Below are 17,840 nucleotides of genomic sequence, written 5' to 3' on the forward strand. Positions count from 1 at the left end.
ATCAGCAGAAATCCCTCAAAAAACATTGGTAAAATTTAACAGCTAAGGAGTTTTCTGTCAAATTTAAAAAGTTACTGTATTTTAAATACAGCTGCCATGTAGTGGTGGAGTTTATCCCCTCTCTTCCTCTGCATCACTCTGCAGTCACTTCCCATGAGGAGTAAGCACAGTAGCAAAGGCACAATGAGGAAGAGAAGGACAGAAACCTGTTTTGGATCCAGTCTGGCTCACCTATGCTGTTCTCCAGTTTTGAATGACAAGCGCTGCATAACCTGTTACAAAGAAAATATCCAGTGCAAATGCTGAAATACAGCCTACTGTAACAGCATTTCTTTCAAAAGGGTTAGAAATCTACATATCGGTATTGCTTGTCACACGTTTTTGGTATCTGCTAAGATCCTCAGGACCTCCCTTTTGCTCCTGGCAGCTAAAAAGCATTTATTTCAATATCAAGGTGAACCCACTATCATGTGGGGTGTGACACACATAGAAGTGGGGAGATGACAGCAAGCAGCAGGGAGATGTTGTTCTCCTCTCTGCACTTTCTTATACAGGAACTGCAGGGGGCAGCCTCTGCCCAGCCCACCGCCTGCATCCCACCCCAGGCATCTTCTCTGGACCCTGTTTGCATACAGAAGCTCAGCTGGATCTCGCCCCGAGATTTTGCTAAAATACAAGTGAAACCTGAATTTAATAAAGATCATCAGAACTTACCTTGCTTCTCTTTTTTTCAGTTGTCAAAGCTGTATTTTCCCAAGACCTGCCAACCTCCCAGCAGACCTCACGCTGTCTCACCCAGGGCTGGCGAAACGGCTGCTTGGGGATTACAAAAAACCACCGGGATTTATCTGCACCTTCGCCCACCTGCAACTCATGTCTTGCCAGGAAGGGAACTGTTGTGCCAGGAGATGAAGAGGTTAAATGTGAGGCTAAGAGGGAGAGCAAAGTACAGTCATGCCTGAAACCTGCTGGCTTGTTAACAGGCCGGTAAAGTTTGAGGATTTGTGGTTTAAAGCAGTTGGCCGGCTCTCTGCTTGGGGTGAGGGGGCATGCGGCCAGGAGGCAGCTGGGGGTGGGTCACTCACCAGCCCACCGGGGAACACAGACAGCAGATATGCAGCCAGGACGTGGCATCCTGGGCTGTATAGCTTGTGGTGAAGCTGTGTCTCCCCAGGGCAGCACTGGCCACTCTGAGCTTGCTTCAGAGGGAGAGGAGCAATAAGACTGGGAAGGGTCTCAAGGCAGCAATGGTGCTCTCTGCTAGACACAAAAGTAAAGGGCACTTTGCTGTCCCAGTGTCCATACCATACGTCTGCCGGTGGAATTCAGCAGCTTGACAGGGAAGTGTATAACCCGTCTCATTTTGTTGCCCTGGCCATGGCTGCTGACTGTTGTGGTCCCAGCTACCATGAAGTCATCAAGAGCAAAGCCAGCATGAGATGCTTCATTTGTAGCAGCAAACTATGCTCCCTGGTAATCCCATGAAGTAGGAAAACTTTAGTTTGAACCCTATTCACAGATGATGACTTTGGCTGAGGCTTTAAAAGCAAAGACAGATGATGATGGTTGCAACCAAGGGCTAGTATACTATTCACCAGGTTATCCTTTCCCTCAAGGAGCCAGATAGCTGGCAGCAATCAGGAGCGCATTTGGCGGTGATAAATAGAGTGAAAATTTGAGTTTTCTCAGTCTGTGGGCCCAGTTAAGAATGTTTCCTAGCAGACATCCATTTTAACCTCACTTTCTCCACAGCTAAGTTGTCTTCTCTCACTATGTACTGCAGCTAAGCTTCATGGGCTTTGGCATGTGTCCAGCTATTAACCTAAACAGATACACAAAAAGTTCAACTGCATTAAACATTTCATATGTGAGTTGTACCCGCTTTCTGCTTGATAATAGCAATCTGATTTTATTTTTTTTTATTGAAAATACATGAACTATACTAAAGAATGAACAAACTGCATGACTTCCACAACTGCTTGTCCCCACGAGTTCCCTAAATTTGTTAAGGAGTGTGAATTTTGGGAAATGCATTTCTTCCTTCTATATTTAGCAAACTAGCCACTTTTTGGCTTAGCAGATGTTTTTGCTTTCCGAATGAGAGGCCTATGGGGATCATCATTAACCCTCTTCTTAACATAAACACTAAGACCTCAGTCTGGAAAACTGTCGCTCACACGGAAAGGTTAACAGGCTCCAGCAGAAGAGAGACGCATCATCTGCAACTTCTGCTATACGGGATCTCAGAGAAGAGGGAAGATGGGCAGAAGGAGAAAGAAGATGAAAGGTTATTTATTTATTTTTAAAGGGCCAATATTTTTTTATTGTGTGTGCTCAGATGTTTTACTCCCAGGGGTGCAAGAAGTCTGGCTGCTGTGAAACAGACTAAGAATGAAGCATCAATAAAATCTGAAGCTTAGATGGGCACATGCAGACCCTCCTTCTGACCATGTTCACACCAGCTTGAATTCACTGACTTCAGTGAACTTTCTTCTTCCTCATGAGGACAGTCCTAAGCAGGTAATAATTAAATGCGTACTGAGACACGCATGGAGTGTTTCTATAGGCATAGATTTGCGTTCTGCAATGTAAAGGCTACATGGGAACACATTCTGCAATTACAAGTGTAATTTTGAACAGAGTACTAAAAAATAACCTGAAAACAGAAAGCTCATATTGCGTTATCCAGAGAGATCTGGATCCTGGCTGCTTTGTGGGCTGATATGTGGCAGGCTAGGATCTCTTTATCCACTGTCTACATGAAACAACTGTTTAACACGTAGCACCTACACAGACCAGTGCTGGAAGGGAAGCAGATAATACCTGAAATATCAGATGAAATACATGGGCAGAACACAACTGTCCCATCAGGACCTGGAGAATGAGCCTTTAGACAGAATGGTAGATCAAAACCTTGGGTTTATGTCCCACCAACTAAAGCACATAGAGGATCTCACCTCCACCTCTTCAGCCGAATTCTTTGAAAAGAACTTGGATTTTTATGTTCCGGGAAGCCAAACTGTGTGAAAAGGCTTCAATAATACTCAGAGTTGTAAAATGCATCAGGTTTACAAGCACCAGCTATATACCACAAGGTTGCGAGGAAATGTCTCAAGCTAACAAAATGTATTTTCACTAGATGTTGCAAATACAGTTTTTCCTGTTACCTGCAGGTTTATCTTGCTGTGATACGGAAAAAATATTTCAGTGTGACTTAAACATCTGGCTGATGGCTTTGCACTTCGGATATCCTCTTAGTGTACAAAAATGGCTGCACTTTGGATATCCTCTTAGTGTACACAAAATCCACCAAGTGCAGTGAGCCCTGAAGAATACAAAATCCAGGTTAGAAAGAGCACTGGTTGTTGGGAGCTAAAGATCGCCAGTGGAAGTGGTTTGGAATAGTAAGTCTGCTACAGTGATTGCCAAAAAGGAAAAACCAGTTTGACTAGAGTTTTATATAGGAGGTTGATAAAAGAGAAAGCAGAAGATCTCCAAACAGGAGAAGCAAAGGTAGCAAAACAGATTTAAAAGGAAGTCACGAGAAGTTCGTGTTTACCAGTGGCACCAGTCCAAGCTCAGTGCAAAAAGAACTTGCTGCTAAGAGATTTCATGTTAGCAAGTCAAAGCAGATGATTCAAAAAAGATGCCAGTAGCCCCCAGAAAACCCAGATGAAGAAAAGTGAACTCTTCAGAGTGGCAAACCCCCCAACCAGGAAAAGCACACATGCATGTGCATTACTATTTTCAGATCTACACATTTTTTTGTGACACCTAAATGAAAGGAACAGTGTGTGAAAATCCTGAGCAAAATGAGAGCATATCTGTTTGCTTTTACCTACCACGTGTTTGCCAGGTGTTGACATGACCCAGAGAATTGACATGGCTGGAGTCCTGGGGTTAAACAGGACGACTGGCACTAGTTCCAAGGCTTAACATTTGGATCACGGAACCAGTTCTCATGAGGATGTCTTAGAGTCTCCAAGACACAGATAGGGTCTAGAGTTCCTATACAAACCCACCATTTGAGGAATACAAAGGCTTCTAACACATGTCCTACCAAAGAAGAAGTTTTCTGGGGTTGCATGTGAGATGTGAAGTATGTCATCAGTGAAAATTAAGAAAACTGAAAAATTTGCTCTACAGAGAAGTCAGGATGGTGACCAGCTTCCTACACGCCGGGGACAGAGAAAGTGCTAAAGCAGTCCTTGCAGAACACCTGGTAACGTTTCTTTTTCCTTACTGCAGTTCATGAGGTGCAGTGGCAGATCATTTCTTCTCTGCACTCCTTAAGCCTTGGCCCAGGTATAACATTGCGCTTACAAACCTCTTTTCCTTGTGTGAAGGGCATGCTTCACAAAAGGTAAAGGTCATGCTGGACACAGACTCTACGAGCATCCCTTCAATGTGCAGGGATGCTGTGGCGTTCACCAGCATACTCTCAGAGTTACTGGAATAGGATAGTACCTCCACAAGGTTCAAGGCAAGAAAACTTATACAACAGGACAGAAAGTCATGGCTCAGGAGTTGAAGGACAGAAGGATCATGAAGACTGACATCCAGTGGTTCCAGAGCATTTGACCCCAAAACACCCAACAGAACCACTTCACCAATTGTTCAGAGGTAGACCTGTTGCATTCTCTTTAGCAGAGTGAAGAGACACAGTCATCTTTCACCTTTGATGGAAGGACTCAAAGACTGCTCCTCCCAAATGTATCCATGCCATGCACCAGAATTTTTAGGGCTGTCCTACTTGTAATCTAGAACAGATGTGTTATCCTTCTTATTCCCACACAGAACACACTTTGGAAGCCGTACATGAAACAGAGTATCAGATATATATCACGATCAGTTGCCTTAGACATTACCAGGTGAAAATAAGAACAACATCAAGCAGAGGTCTAGCACTGTGGAAACAAATGCTGGACATAACCGTGAGACTCATGAGAAAATTCCTGTATCTACAAATGATGCTGCTGAAACATTTTTATTAAATCCCCATTATTGTGTGCATTTTAGAACAGGATATATTTAACCACTGAATGTATTCAAGCAATTGGTCATAACACCTACAGCTTGGCTAAGTGATTACCTTGGGTAGCTGGAGGTAGGCATGGAGCTGAAGAGAGGAGATGAATTGCTACTACAAAAATGGAAGGAAGAAGGATAGAGTGACCACATCCAACTTGCTAATAATTGGCCTAATTCCATTTAAAAGTTAACAAGCTATTCAAACAGAACAAGGGCTATAAAACTTAAGTGTTCAACACTAGCCGTACAACCCTGCTACTTGTACATTTGACAGTAAGGCAACACTAACATTTACTATTAGTACAGCACTTTGTGAAATGCATTCCTATCTCTGTACTTTCTGTACCTTCCTTTTCCTTCCCATCAACTTTCCTCGGTTTTTTTCAGTGTACAGTGCATCTGTACTATTAAAACAACAATACAATGATTTGGGTTTGAGGAATGAGGAAAACAATTATGCAACAACCTGATCACGTCCTGCTTCAAGTTACTTTAAAGATTATGTTACACTCATGTTTTTAATCTCTCCACCCTGTTCCCAACAGGTGGTTTGTCATTCTGGGGTCTGATTTCTGAAAAGCTGGAACAAATGGGTCTCTGGTTTCTCGATAACAGAGGATTCAGCACCACAAGCAGTCCTCACTGCTCCCTGTGTCGGTTTGGTGCCGAGATGCTCACTGTCAGTGCCTGCACATGGCCTGAGGCAGGAGAGCTCGGGAAGGAGGCTGAGCAGCACTGGACATGCTGTGCTGGTCCTGCAATACAGCAGTAGAACCTGAGCCAGCTTATAGGACCTGTTGTGGAGCCACCTGGAAGACTGGCAGTTCCTTGCAAAATCACAGCCAACATCATCATCCCTTACGGTATCACGGTGCTACTGTGAGAACAACTTCAGCTTTTACAGCTGAAAAGTCACCCTGCCGCTTCATAGTTGTTGCTTTGTACAATGTACACATCTGTGAGGAAGGTCAGAAGATTGATAAAAGCTTACTTTATAAAAAAAAAAAATCCAATGAAGCCCATTTTAAATCCTGGAAAACTTCTAAAGCTCTCAAACGAGGCACTGAGAAGGAAGTTGAACTTCCCAATTTGTCTTCTCCACCCATACAGTTAGAGGAAAAAACATGGAAGATTTATGCAATAGCAGCTGAAGAAGGCTGACAAGGAATATACAAATAAGGCATAAATGTCAAAAACTCAAAGCCAGTTTTCAGTTCAGATCTCAAAATGTTGTCATTTCTCTCTTTCTTCTTTTAAAGAGAAGATTAAAAATACCATTCCCAATTTGCATATAGCCTGTGGAAATGAAAACCAGGAATCATTTGCTCTCTAACTACGGAATCATCACTCAATCGTTTATGGAATGACGTAGAGCTGGCGATATGTTGGCAGGTCATCCTGTGGTAGGGCTGTGAGGACAGGTACAAGTTTTGTATTTTCAGGGAGAAATGCAGATGCATATTTATCCTTCTGCTTTTTCTTTCCCACTTCAGACCTGAGAGCTCTAGATCAGCAAAGTCCTACCAAATTAATTGTTTTCCATCAAACTGTGTGTGTGACATTGTGGCTCAGATGCTGGGAAATACTCTGAGCAGGAGTGTGCCTGGCACCTGTCCTGAGGGCGAGAACTACTTTTGTGATCGCCTCTAAGGATTTGACCTTTTTTACCAGAAAGTCCACATAAACCACATCCTAACACATACAATTGCTTGGGAGAGCGAGTGCCCTCAGGAGGTAGAGCCAGGAGGATCTAAAGTAGGGTGTGAAGAAGAATGACGATCTTTCACTTTAGCCTCTGGGATCTTGGCTCCACAATGAGATTAAACTCTCAATCACACAGAGTTGGACGTTTTTCAAACAATAAATCTGGAAAGCTTCACTAAATGACACCAGACCTAAGCTGCTAAGTTACAGACAAAACCTGAGCTCTGTGCAAGAGTATCCTACAGAATTACTGTCTCTGACTTCTATTTCCTCAAAAAGTAACTTGGAATTTTTAAATTAATGGTATAAGTAAAAAATGCTCTTCAGTTCCCTAAAAGAGAAGAGCAATAAAAGAATAAAACCCCAACCTAAAAAAAACCTTTCTACAAAATGGTTTTCAATAATGAGGTGCTCTGTAGTTCACTGCAAATAGAGCACAGAAGATTAATTAGAATAGACAGTTTATTAAAGTCATCATAGAATCAAACCACAAAGTTTTGTTGTTCTTTGGTTTTCTACTTCCAATAAACTAGGATTTCTGATCCCAAATACCAGAGCACAGGTATGGCAGCCAAATCTGTGGGCATTTATTTTAATCAAATAAACACACAGATAATTGCTAATCTTATAATCCCTTCAAATTGTTAGCAACCTTCTTACTTAGATTACAAATAATCCAGGCCTAACACTGGCACTGTAAATACTGATCTCTTGCCCTTAACAAATGTCTGTCTTGCAACAGGATATCACACATTAGACTTCAAAGCACCCAAAGTTCACACGACCCTCAGAAAAATAATTTATGGAGGGCACAATGACAAAAAATTTTAAGTAAATTCAAAAAGTACACATTTACAACATAACTGTGATGATACTTTGAAAGCAGAAGCCATTGCTTAATTCAGCAGGTGATGATACTTTACCCGTTTACATGATGCTCTTTTGAGGTCTCAGTGCTACTCATATCAAAAGGGAAAAAGTAATGCTCGCACTTAAAGGAACTATTTCTGTTTTTTAAATTTCAGTGCTTTATTAAGTATTTCTAATACCTTCAGCACAAACCCTTGAAAACCCTAGAACAAATGGAAAACAAATCAAGAAGTGTAACTATTAAACAACCACATGTCTTTAAGACATACATCTTCATCTACTGGTTACATGTCAGATCGGGGCTGCTCTGACCTAAATTCAGCTCAGGCACTGCAACACACTTTTGAGCAGATCTGGTGCCAAAACAGTACGTGGACAGAAGCCAAATCACAGAAGTGAGGAAATGGGGATGTTTCCAACTGCTTTTTATGTCTTTTGCTTGTGTTTCTTCCCATCTCAGCACTGAGAAACTGTAAGATGGGCTCCATCACGACACTCTGCGGGTGTCCTAAGACACCTCTGCCCCTCCAAACAAGAAGTGGACGTTATGTAGACTGACAATCCACACCAACAGGAAAGAAATGATGACCAGAATTTATCTGCAGAGCAATGAAAGTGCATTGAAAAACTGCTGACTTATTCTTCAAAACTGACATAATTTTCAAGGTGATTTATTTTCTCATAGAAGCAGGTAAGAGGGAATTTTAGTAACTGCAGAACACATGTAGATAAAATTAACACAAACAAATAGCAAGATATTCTGACTATGGGGCAAGCTTTGCACTCTCCTGCACTGTTTTTTTCTTTTGTTAGAATGATTCAGAATATTTCAGATATACAGAGGGACTAAGAATTCAGTGCAAGAAAAGCTTTGATTCTACTGATACCCACAAACATAGTTTAAAGGATATACGTAATCCTCTTGAATGCAACCAGACTTTGGAGTTCAATGGGACTGCTCATATGCCTAAAAGATCAGTAACATGTGCAAAATTTCTGACACCTGGAGCCTGAAGAAAAGTCTTTCCCCTAAAGTAAACGGAGACCCTGCTCTTTGCTCATTGCAGCCCAACTCTGAACATCAGTCAGAACTGCAGTCCAACAACACGTGACACTGCATGGCATGTTGCAGGTACAGAAGTGGCTTTTTATGCTGGGGAATGATCACACCTGTGTCATTCTCCACAAGTGTAATTATCTTGAGATTAAGAGTAACCTGTAGAGAGATTCTTCTAATATCCAGCAGCTTTAGATACAGATCATTAGCCCTTTCTTCTATCTTCCCAGTAGCATGCTAACAGAGGATACATTAAACCTAATAAATAACACTTTATGTAAGAGTGATTTTGCCAGCACCTGATCTATGGGAACTGTCAGTGTACAGTGTGACACCAGCGCTGACAGGCTCCTCTGCAACCTCCATCAAGCCACCAGACAAGTCAGGCTCCAGACTTACTTCCTAGTGGGGCACATTGTTCTTAATACTTCTACTCAGTACAATGTAGATGATCCTATGAGGACACAGGAACAAACTAGCTCACTTTCTAGGAAGTGCCTGCTACCTGTTTGGTAACTGCCACAGATGATATCTGCCACACCAGTGCAGGGGCTGGTCTGTAAGCTGAGGGGGCCCCTGGCAACCCACTTTTTTTTGCATATCTGTTGAAATGATTAGGAAAACTAGTACTATACCCAGGTCATAATTCACTATCATTAATGCCAGCTTGTCCTTTGAGAAGAACAGCCACAGAAGTGCTGTGAGGTATCTTCAATTTTGCATGCAGATTTTTTTTTTTCCAATGTAACTGATTTTCTTCAGCAGTTCACCTTAAAATATCTTCTGCTCTGGCAAGGAACACAATACCATGTAACATCCATGTCCTGATTAATTACAGCAGGAGAATAAAAAAATAAGAAAAGTGAATTAAGATATAGGAGCTCACTCCTTTACACTCCTATCACACCTATATTCTTTTAAAAAGTGTTTTTAAGGTAAAATCTGTCTGCATTGAGAATATGAATGATTATGGTCTTTATCTTTAAATGTGACAGAAGAGAAAGGTGTCTGGAAGCATAACACAGGAGAACAACATCGGTAACCTAACTAGACTCTTCTGTATTTACTGCTTCAAACACTACTATACCGATTATCACCAGAACTCTCGTAATAAGCTGGCTACAATTAAAATTTAGTACAGATACCATATAAACACTGAAAGCCAAGGACATGCCCATGCATAACACTGGAAATATAATTCAATCTGACAAGGGATTGGAAATAAAGATTTTGAAAGGAGCCAGTTACTATGGCATCACAATTCCTACTAAAATGATCAATTATAAAATAAAACATGACCTACAATTGTTAAGGAATAGAATAAAAGATGTAATAAGAAACCAATAGACTAACACTAATAAACAAAAACAACACTGTAAAACTACACCAAACTGAGGAAATTACTTAGGACATGACTTGAGATACAGATGGAACATTCTGAAGGAAACAAAATACATTTCACATAAACCCACAACCCATCATTTTTAGACAGTGCGTACGTTAATTACTCCTTCTCTGTAACTGTTAATAAAACCATTTACCTAGATTAGCACCTTTGCATTAGCATCTTTAAAATGGCAAGATGAATTTCGTTCTTAACTTTCCCCAGAATATACATTCCCATGATCAGGCCTGCCCCAGCTAGCTACACAGCATGTTTAGTTATATATAAACACACAAACTTTCATCAACGTTGAAGAGCTTTGCTTTGTTATTTACATCATTTATGGAGCATCTGAAGGAGCATCTCTGAACCCAGCAGTACAAGGAAAATTGTGGAAGGAGCAATTTAGATAGATAGAAATATATCAAAATCAAAGCCATGACTGAAGGAAAGGTTTGCTTATTTATAGTATAAAGAAATTCTATCTGGTTAGGCTGCAGGTTTTTTTCTTGTAGAAATTAAACAGGAAATTACATTTCTCCCCCTCTCCTCCTTATAAAGCAAGGCATTTTCATTTATGATGCCAAAAACTTGATACTTGTAGATTTGTCTGCCATCAGTTGTTAATCAGTCTCATATCGTTTATAGGTAGAGGGATATCTCTTGACAGATACAGAAAACAGATTTAGAACTAAAGCTGAAAATTATATAAAGACAGATAGATAGATACACATTTTAACACCCTGGAGTACATTTCCAAAAATAAACTAGTCAAATGGGTATCTTCCTAAAAAAGGTGATTGCATAAGCATAATTACACTAAACACAAGTACCTGTACTATCTCTCTGCATGTTATAAATAGCTCAGCATTACATTACACAGTCTTATTCCAAAATGCTATTGTTCTAGGTTCATGCCTTCTCTCAGAATCCTTTCAAAAAAGGGCCCCAGCCCTCACTGCCAGCCTAAGTACTATTTTCCTGACGTTGCTATATAACTTTAGAATCCAAATACACTATTTCCCTCTTGCAACCCACGCTGATTATCCAAAAAAAGATTATTCCACCAGTTACGAAAGTTGCTTGATCATATCACTCTTTCTCTATTAATTGCCAGGATCCCTCTGCTTGCTTATGGAGTTTTAATTTTGTAACTCAACAACTTTTTGTCACCTTAGAAAAAACAAGAGGCACATATTTCAGATGCTATTATAGCAGAAGTGCTGGGGCAAGCTCCTCTTCAGAAACTTTAAGCTGAGATCTCTGAGCAGGATACTGAGCTGCGTCTAAGGATTTGAAAAAACCTCCTACCAAGTAGTAGCCAACGGAAGCACTGCAAGCTGCACACTGAGACAAGAATGCTGGGTTTTTTTTTTTCCTCCTGTCTTCTTTCTGACTTAAAATCCCATTTACTAAATTTGTGCAAAAAGGACAGAATTTCATCTTAAGCAACAAGTCGAAAGTGAGCATAAAAAGCACTTCTGAGAGGAAGGAGATGAACTGATAATGCCAAGTGTGAACATGTAGCACTGCCTATCAGTGCCAATGCACCACTCAGACAATCTAAATGCCACTGTAGGTAACACAAAACATGTATATTTTTCATTAAGTTGTTATATCCATCAGAGGTAAGCAACTGCCTGACACAAATTCCAATTTTAATTCTTCTATCATTTAAAGGTTAAAACTAGGGGGCAAACCTAACCCGAAGGAGCAAGCCCTTTTGTCAGGAAGAGCAGTTTTGTTATATGACACAAGCACGACAACACTGTGGGAGGGGACCCTCTGCATGGCATTTTGCTGACAGCAAGCACTTTGCTTAGAAATTGAAGGTACAGATGAGCTGTAGTTTGGACCAGTGCTGATGACAATCCAGATAATATCACCTCCTCAGCTCCACTTCTGCATGCTGTATGCATAGTATGCAATTCTTCCTATACGCGGTATATAATGATCAACATAAGAATTAAAAGCAAACCAGCAGATATTACTTAAAACTACTGAAATAACTACATATTTCTAAGAAAATGCAAAGGAGAAACAAACACCTGTATGCTTTTCTCAATACACAGTACACAAAGTAAGGATCTTTCTGCTTCCTGTTGAGTATTTCTGACGAAGTTTATTTGATACTCAGTCCTACAGGGGAACATTTCTTTTTGCTTTGCATCTAGCTTCTGAAATAGGTGTCTACCCATGGTTCAGCTACTGAAGAAATTGAGTAAATACACGTCTATGAGCCAATTCTATTTCCAGTGAAGGCAATGCAGGAACCTCACTTTCTTCCCTCAAATGCAAGTACACTTCTCAAGTTCAGCAAGGTGTGTGAAGGCTGCTAAATACATCACATTTGCAGACTTAGTAAGTGAGATCTTCCTAATGCATTAAGAAACATAAGATACTACTAAAATCCAGTAATATTATTTGAAATTATAAGAGCTATGAATAATGTTGCACAATGCGTCAGGCAGCTAGAAATGTAGAGAGTGAGGGAGATAAATATCAAAGAAAGGATGCTTTGGGTAAGGAAGAGGAAATGCTGAGACAGACCTTATGAAACTCACATGAGATTAAAAAACAGACAACAGCAAGATAGGTATGTAACTACGGAAAAGAGAAAATGATAACTGAGACATTATCTTCATGGTGATCCACAGGCATGCACAGAATTACTGCAGACATTTATTGAAATTTACATTAGCCAGCTCAATTATGGATACCCATATATCTGCTATATCAAGGCTTCAGCTTCTGAGCCCAGTGTCTTAGAAACCTGTCTGTATTTAAGCTGTTTCTTTCTGCACAGGCATCCAGACTGATTAGGGTAATGGCAGGCTGGCTATGTCCTAGCAGGCTGGCTATGTCCAGACAAGATGCAATTCCACCTGCGTTCTGTGTCAAAAGATTCAAAGAGGATGAAAATGAGCTCGTGAAAGGATGAAATCCAGAAAAAAAGTCTGAAATACATGCATTAGAGGAAAGTTAAGACTGATGTATAGCAGCTTCTTTAAAAAAGATTGTGGAACAAGAAAATGACAGCTATTACAAGCTGATTACAAATATTATGTCCTTGAGAAGGTTTTGCATCTATATATAATAAAGCAGGCTTTGATCTACTTGTATTTAATTTGCTACATAATTAAAACTGTCCTATAAGCCGAAGTTAATTTAAGCAGTCATATGTTCACCTAGAATAATTTTCAAGAAATCCTCTTCCTCTTAAATTATATTGCCATATGTTAATAGCTTTTAATAGATTTCTTTATTTACATACATATTATGACTGACCTGAAAGATCAATTTCATAGCATCCAGTAAAGAAGCGCCTGTTCTAACTCTCCCTGTAGATAGCAGATTCATAGCAGCTATTACTCTTTTTTTAACTTGCAATTTGGTTTTTTTTGCATCACTAAGAGCTCAATGCAATTATTTCCTAAGTGTGCTACCTCTGCTCCAAGCTTCATTCAGTAAAAACTGTTTACAGATGCCTTAGTGGTGAGCTGAGCTGTAGGAGCTATAATGCATGAACTGGATGTGATGGACAGCTTGGCTACACAACGCCTTGCAGGCACACTGTTTTATTTATGTTGCATATTACTGATAACACTAAGGTGTGTGTTTGAAAGGCTGACACGGCACCCAGCGAGTAGGAGATTCCCCACCCTTGCTGCCTGCTTTGGTTTCCTCCCAGGGCTGGGACAGGAAATGCGGTGGATGCAATACACCTCAGCCCTCCATAAGCAGCATCAGTGCTGCAAAGGCTACTTAGTTTGGCCACAAACACGTAGGTGATCACTAGCTTCTGTTTAAGTGTGGCAGATTTACTGAGAATAAACAGTTATTTATTTGTTACAGAAAACAAACCATAATTTCCTACCATCAGCGAAATCACAATTAGCATTTGCTCTCCAAATTCTGTTTTTCTGCGGCCTAAAACTACCATAAAAATTCCAACCGAGGGCAAACTCTTTTCCTGTGATACTTTTTTTTCTTATTTTTTAAAGTTACAGTGGTATGAGCCATTCTAGCAAATCCAGATATGAGAATGTGTTGCAGTTTCCATTTCTAAGGGAAAGAGATGGGTACTGGAATAAGAAGGCAGTGTATCTGTGCAAGGGAATGGTGTGACTAAAAGCAAGTAGTTGACATTCAGGTGTTTATTCAGAGATTTTTATGGCCATATCCTTTTCTTGTATTTTACAGTAAGGTAGCACAGGACACTTAAACTTAAGCAGCAACTGCGGATCCTGAGTTCAGCTGGACACTCCCTTGATTTGGCTATAGGCATTTGAAAACATTTATTTATTTATTGCCAACGGAAGAGCTGCTGGGTTTTTTTTTTCTCTTTCTATATAAAATGTGAGGTGTCCCTGCCCATGGCAGGGGGGTTGGAACTAGATGATCTTGGGGTCCTTTCCAACCCTAATCTTTCTATGGTTCTAAAGGGATCATTTCTATAAATAATAGAAAATATTTTTGCTATATTTTTATAAGAGAATGTTGAACACACTTAGAAAGGGATTCTGGCACAAACAAAATCAGTATATTTTCCTTAAAAAAAGAAAGGCTGACATCTGAATAATTTACATACGCTTGGCTTAGAGCCCGCACTTTAGCATTATTGACTAAGAAAGATGTGCATGCAACAAGCTGTAAGAATTTACTGTTTCTACTCATTTTTCTTAGCTTTTCCTATTCCCAACATTACATTCTATGTTTCCTTTCCCAGCTGCAACTTGCATAAAATATATTGGCTAAACAAAGATATATAGGCAATGGGTCAGACGAGGCTACAGTTCCTCTTTGACATCAAAGCCTATAAAACCCACAATTTCAACAAGAATTAGAGAGTCCTTCCCCGTACCTGTAGAGGACTCATGCCATGTCTTACATGCCTCAGAGTTCATTCATATCGTTGTTCTTTCCAAACCCAGGTCCTAGCTTGAGCGACTCTTCCCCCAGCCCAAGGGAAAAACCCAGTCAGGAGTGGCAGGGAGGTAACAAGACGGATTAAAGAGTCCCTTTGTGCCAGTGCTGACACAACTGGCATTGATGTTTGCATTTGTCTTCATGTGTCTATTGTGTATTAATCTCCTCTATCCCTTTTATGCACAGGCTGCTATTGTAGAGAAATCATATTATTCAGCTTTCTCAGGCTGACATCCTTTTTCCCAAGTCACTTTTTCACAGCTATTTGCATTTACTGTAAGAGAAGATCTCCCATTCCCCAGGCTCTCTGAAGAGAAATGCCAACAAATTCAAGCCCTATAGTTCATTAAATGTACCTGCAGGATCAAAATAAGATGCATCATCTGAACAAATGGTTTTCAGGAAGAAGGGAAGAAGACATCTTTTTTTTTTTTTTTAAGAAAAACCAACCTATCAATCAAAATGAAATTTGTTGATACCTTCTTTACCCTTCATTAAGGTTGTGCCTCAACTGCTTGAGTAACATGCCATGGTTTTAGCAGGTGATTTTAAGTAATAGACAGGCTTGAAATTACTGTGTTAAAACATATTTGTGCCTTCGAAAGCATGCAGACACATTGAAATCAAATCCACATGAAGTAAAAGTTAATCTTTTAAAGGTTCAGTGAGTATTTACTTAGGTTAAAGTATAATTTCTGAGGACTGGTGCACTTCATGCAAAAAATCCACAAAATAATAAAAATACTAATTATGAATGGAAAACCTCACAGTTGAATATGTCAATCCAGTTAATGAGTAAAGTATTAGCTCATATTGTTCTTCTGCTTGCTGAAAAGAAACATCTCACACACTGTAAAGCTGTGCTTTCAGAGCAAGGATATCCCTTATGCAGTGGCTCTGCAGGCAGCTGCATCTGCTTTTGCAGTGCTTATGTATTTTTAGACAACAATCACACTTGATAGAAGACATAGAGAAAAAAAAAAGGATTTAAAAAAAAATGCTTAACAGTAAGGACTGCATCAAGTGAGACAATGGGGTACCAGGAAACATGGAATTCTTGTTACACTCCCACGTTTGCAAAATAGGAATATCTCCTAAGAAACACAGCTGATAAGTCAGTGGATTTGCTTCTCGCGTGAGGCTTTGATATGGGTTTTTTAGGTACCTGAAGGTTGTTTTTTGACAGCGCCCTTGTTTTGTTTACAGCACATTGCTGGGATACTCCCTTTGATTCAGCCTGACACACGTGATGTTCCGACAGCTTCTGTTCTGCAGTGCTGCTGCTGCACTAAAAATAGCTTCCGCTTGCTTTGGCTCCACATCTAATTTATGGAAACTCACAGAAAAGAAGGCCCCTGTTAGTGGGTGAGCGACGTACGATTTTGCAGCTTGTGCTGTTAATCTCACTCGGCCTCTTGAAACAGATCACTGGCAATTTAGAATTTAAGCCTGCAGTTAATGGTTAGGAGGAAAGAAAATAATGCTTTACACCTTTCATTTATTTTTAAGGCGGTTTAATACTAACTTAGCTGAAAACACAGAACAGTTGGACTACGCTATTTAAAAATGCTGGGAATTTAGAATATAAATTTATAAAGGGCTACTAGTGCCCACAGTTGTTTAGGGAAAGTGCCATAAAGATTTTCTTAATTGGTTTACAAATTACAGTAAAATTATAAACCTCCTGTTTGCTAGAACAGCTTTCAGATGTTTTATATGAACTTCTTCATTGTGCCATGAAAGTCATCATACAAATACATCCTTCAAGAAATGCTGATTTTACAAACTTTGCCACAAAACCTGGTCTAGTGGGGGGTGCCACTGCCCATGGCAGAGGGGCTGGAACTAGCTGGTTTTTAAAGTCCCTTCCAACCCAGACCATACTACGATTCTATGAAAACCTGCCTCTGCATGAAACAGCATTTTGCATGCACATCTCAACACATATCCAACATGTATTTTTCTCTGAAAAAATCAGTTGATGTTAAAATTCAAATGACAAAGTTAATTTAGAGAAAGTGGTTATTTTTCTTCCTATAAAAGAATGGGGCTTTTCAGATATTCAATCATAGCACCACATTTAGGAATGTCACTGGCTGAGCTGGAGCCACTTTCAAGTGAAAATGATCAGAAACAGGGGTGACATAAGTCTGGTATCTGTATTAATGCATTAGTTGTTTAATGGCTGAAATCTGTGAAGACAGGAACACTGAAGTAATGAATACCAATTCCAGAACTGGAAAGGAAGGCTTGTTTTTTGCTGAAGTTTTTACGGTGAGTAATGAAGACAACAAGGAAATTTGGAATCAGATTTTATTTCAGATATGAACTTTTAAGTTAAGGAAACTTCAAAAGGCAATCAGCATCTCAAGAAGAGAGAGATTTCAATGCTTTAGTCTTGTAAAAACCTGCAAATAAACTGACTGGCTTTGTCCAGAAAGGCTCCCTGCATAAATTTAGCAGTCTGCTTGCAAGCTATCAATTTAAGGATTGGTATCTAATCTGTTATCCAAGTAGGGACATTACTTAGCAACTACCATGGCTAAAAAGGAATTTTCATAAGTCTCAAGAGAGGTTATGATTTATCGACCAAAAAACTCCAACAAAATCCTGAAACCAGTTCAGGCTGGCTAAAGTTAGCTGCTTATGAGTTATATGACTAAGTAATGGTCACAGTGAGTCTGTATCAACCTATTTATGCAAAATATTCTGTGCTGTGTTATTGTTAACAAGTCTTTAATTGAACAGACAATTCTTAACTTCAATACACCTTTTAAGTAAACCCTTTATTACTTCCTGCCATGTGGGTTAAAAAAAAAGACAAATAAAAACCCTGTCACATGCATAAACTTTCAGAAAAAGGGC

The 17,840-nt window shown here is 39.8% G+C and overlaps 1 protein-coding gene across 6 annotated transcripts in view; it reads right to left on the reverse strand.

Annotated features, from left to right (window-relative positions):
- GNAL (G protein subunit alpha L) overlaps positions 1 to 17,840 on the reverse strand; it is a 193,932-nt gene that overhangs the window by 20,878 nt on the left and 155,214 nt on the right. The gene's annotated exons all lie outside the window — the stretch shown is intronic.

The sequence above is a fragment of the Lathamus discolor genome, chromosome 2, assembly GCF_037157495.1.
Source record: "Lathamus discolor isolate bLatDis1 chromosome 2, bLatDis1.hap1, whole genome shotgun sequence".
In the NCBI taxonomy this organism is placed as follows: Eukaryota; Metazoa; Chordata; class Aves; order Psittaciformes; family Psittacidae; genus Lathamus; species Lathamus discolor.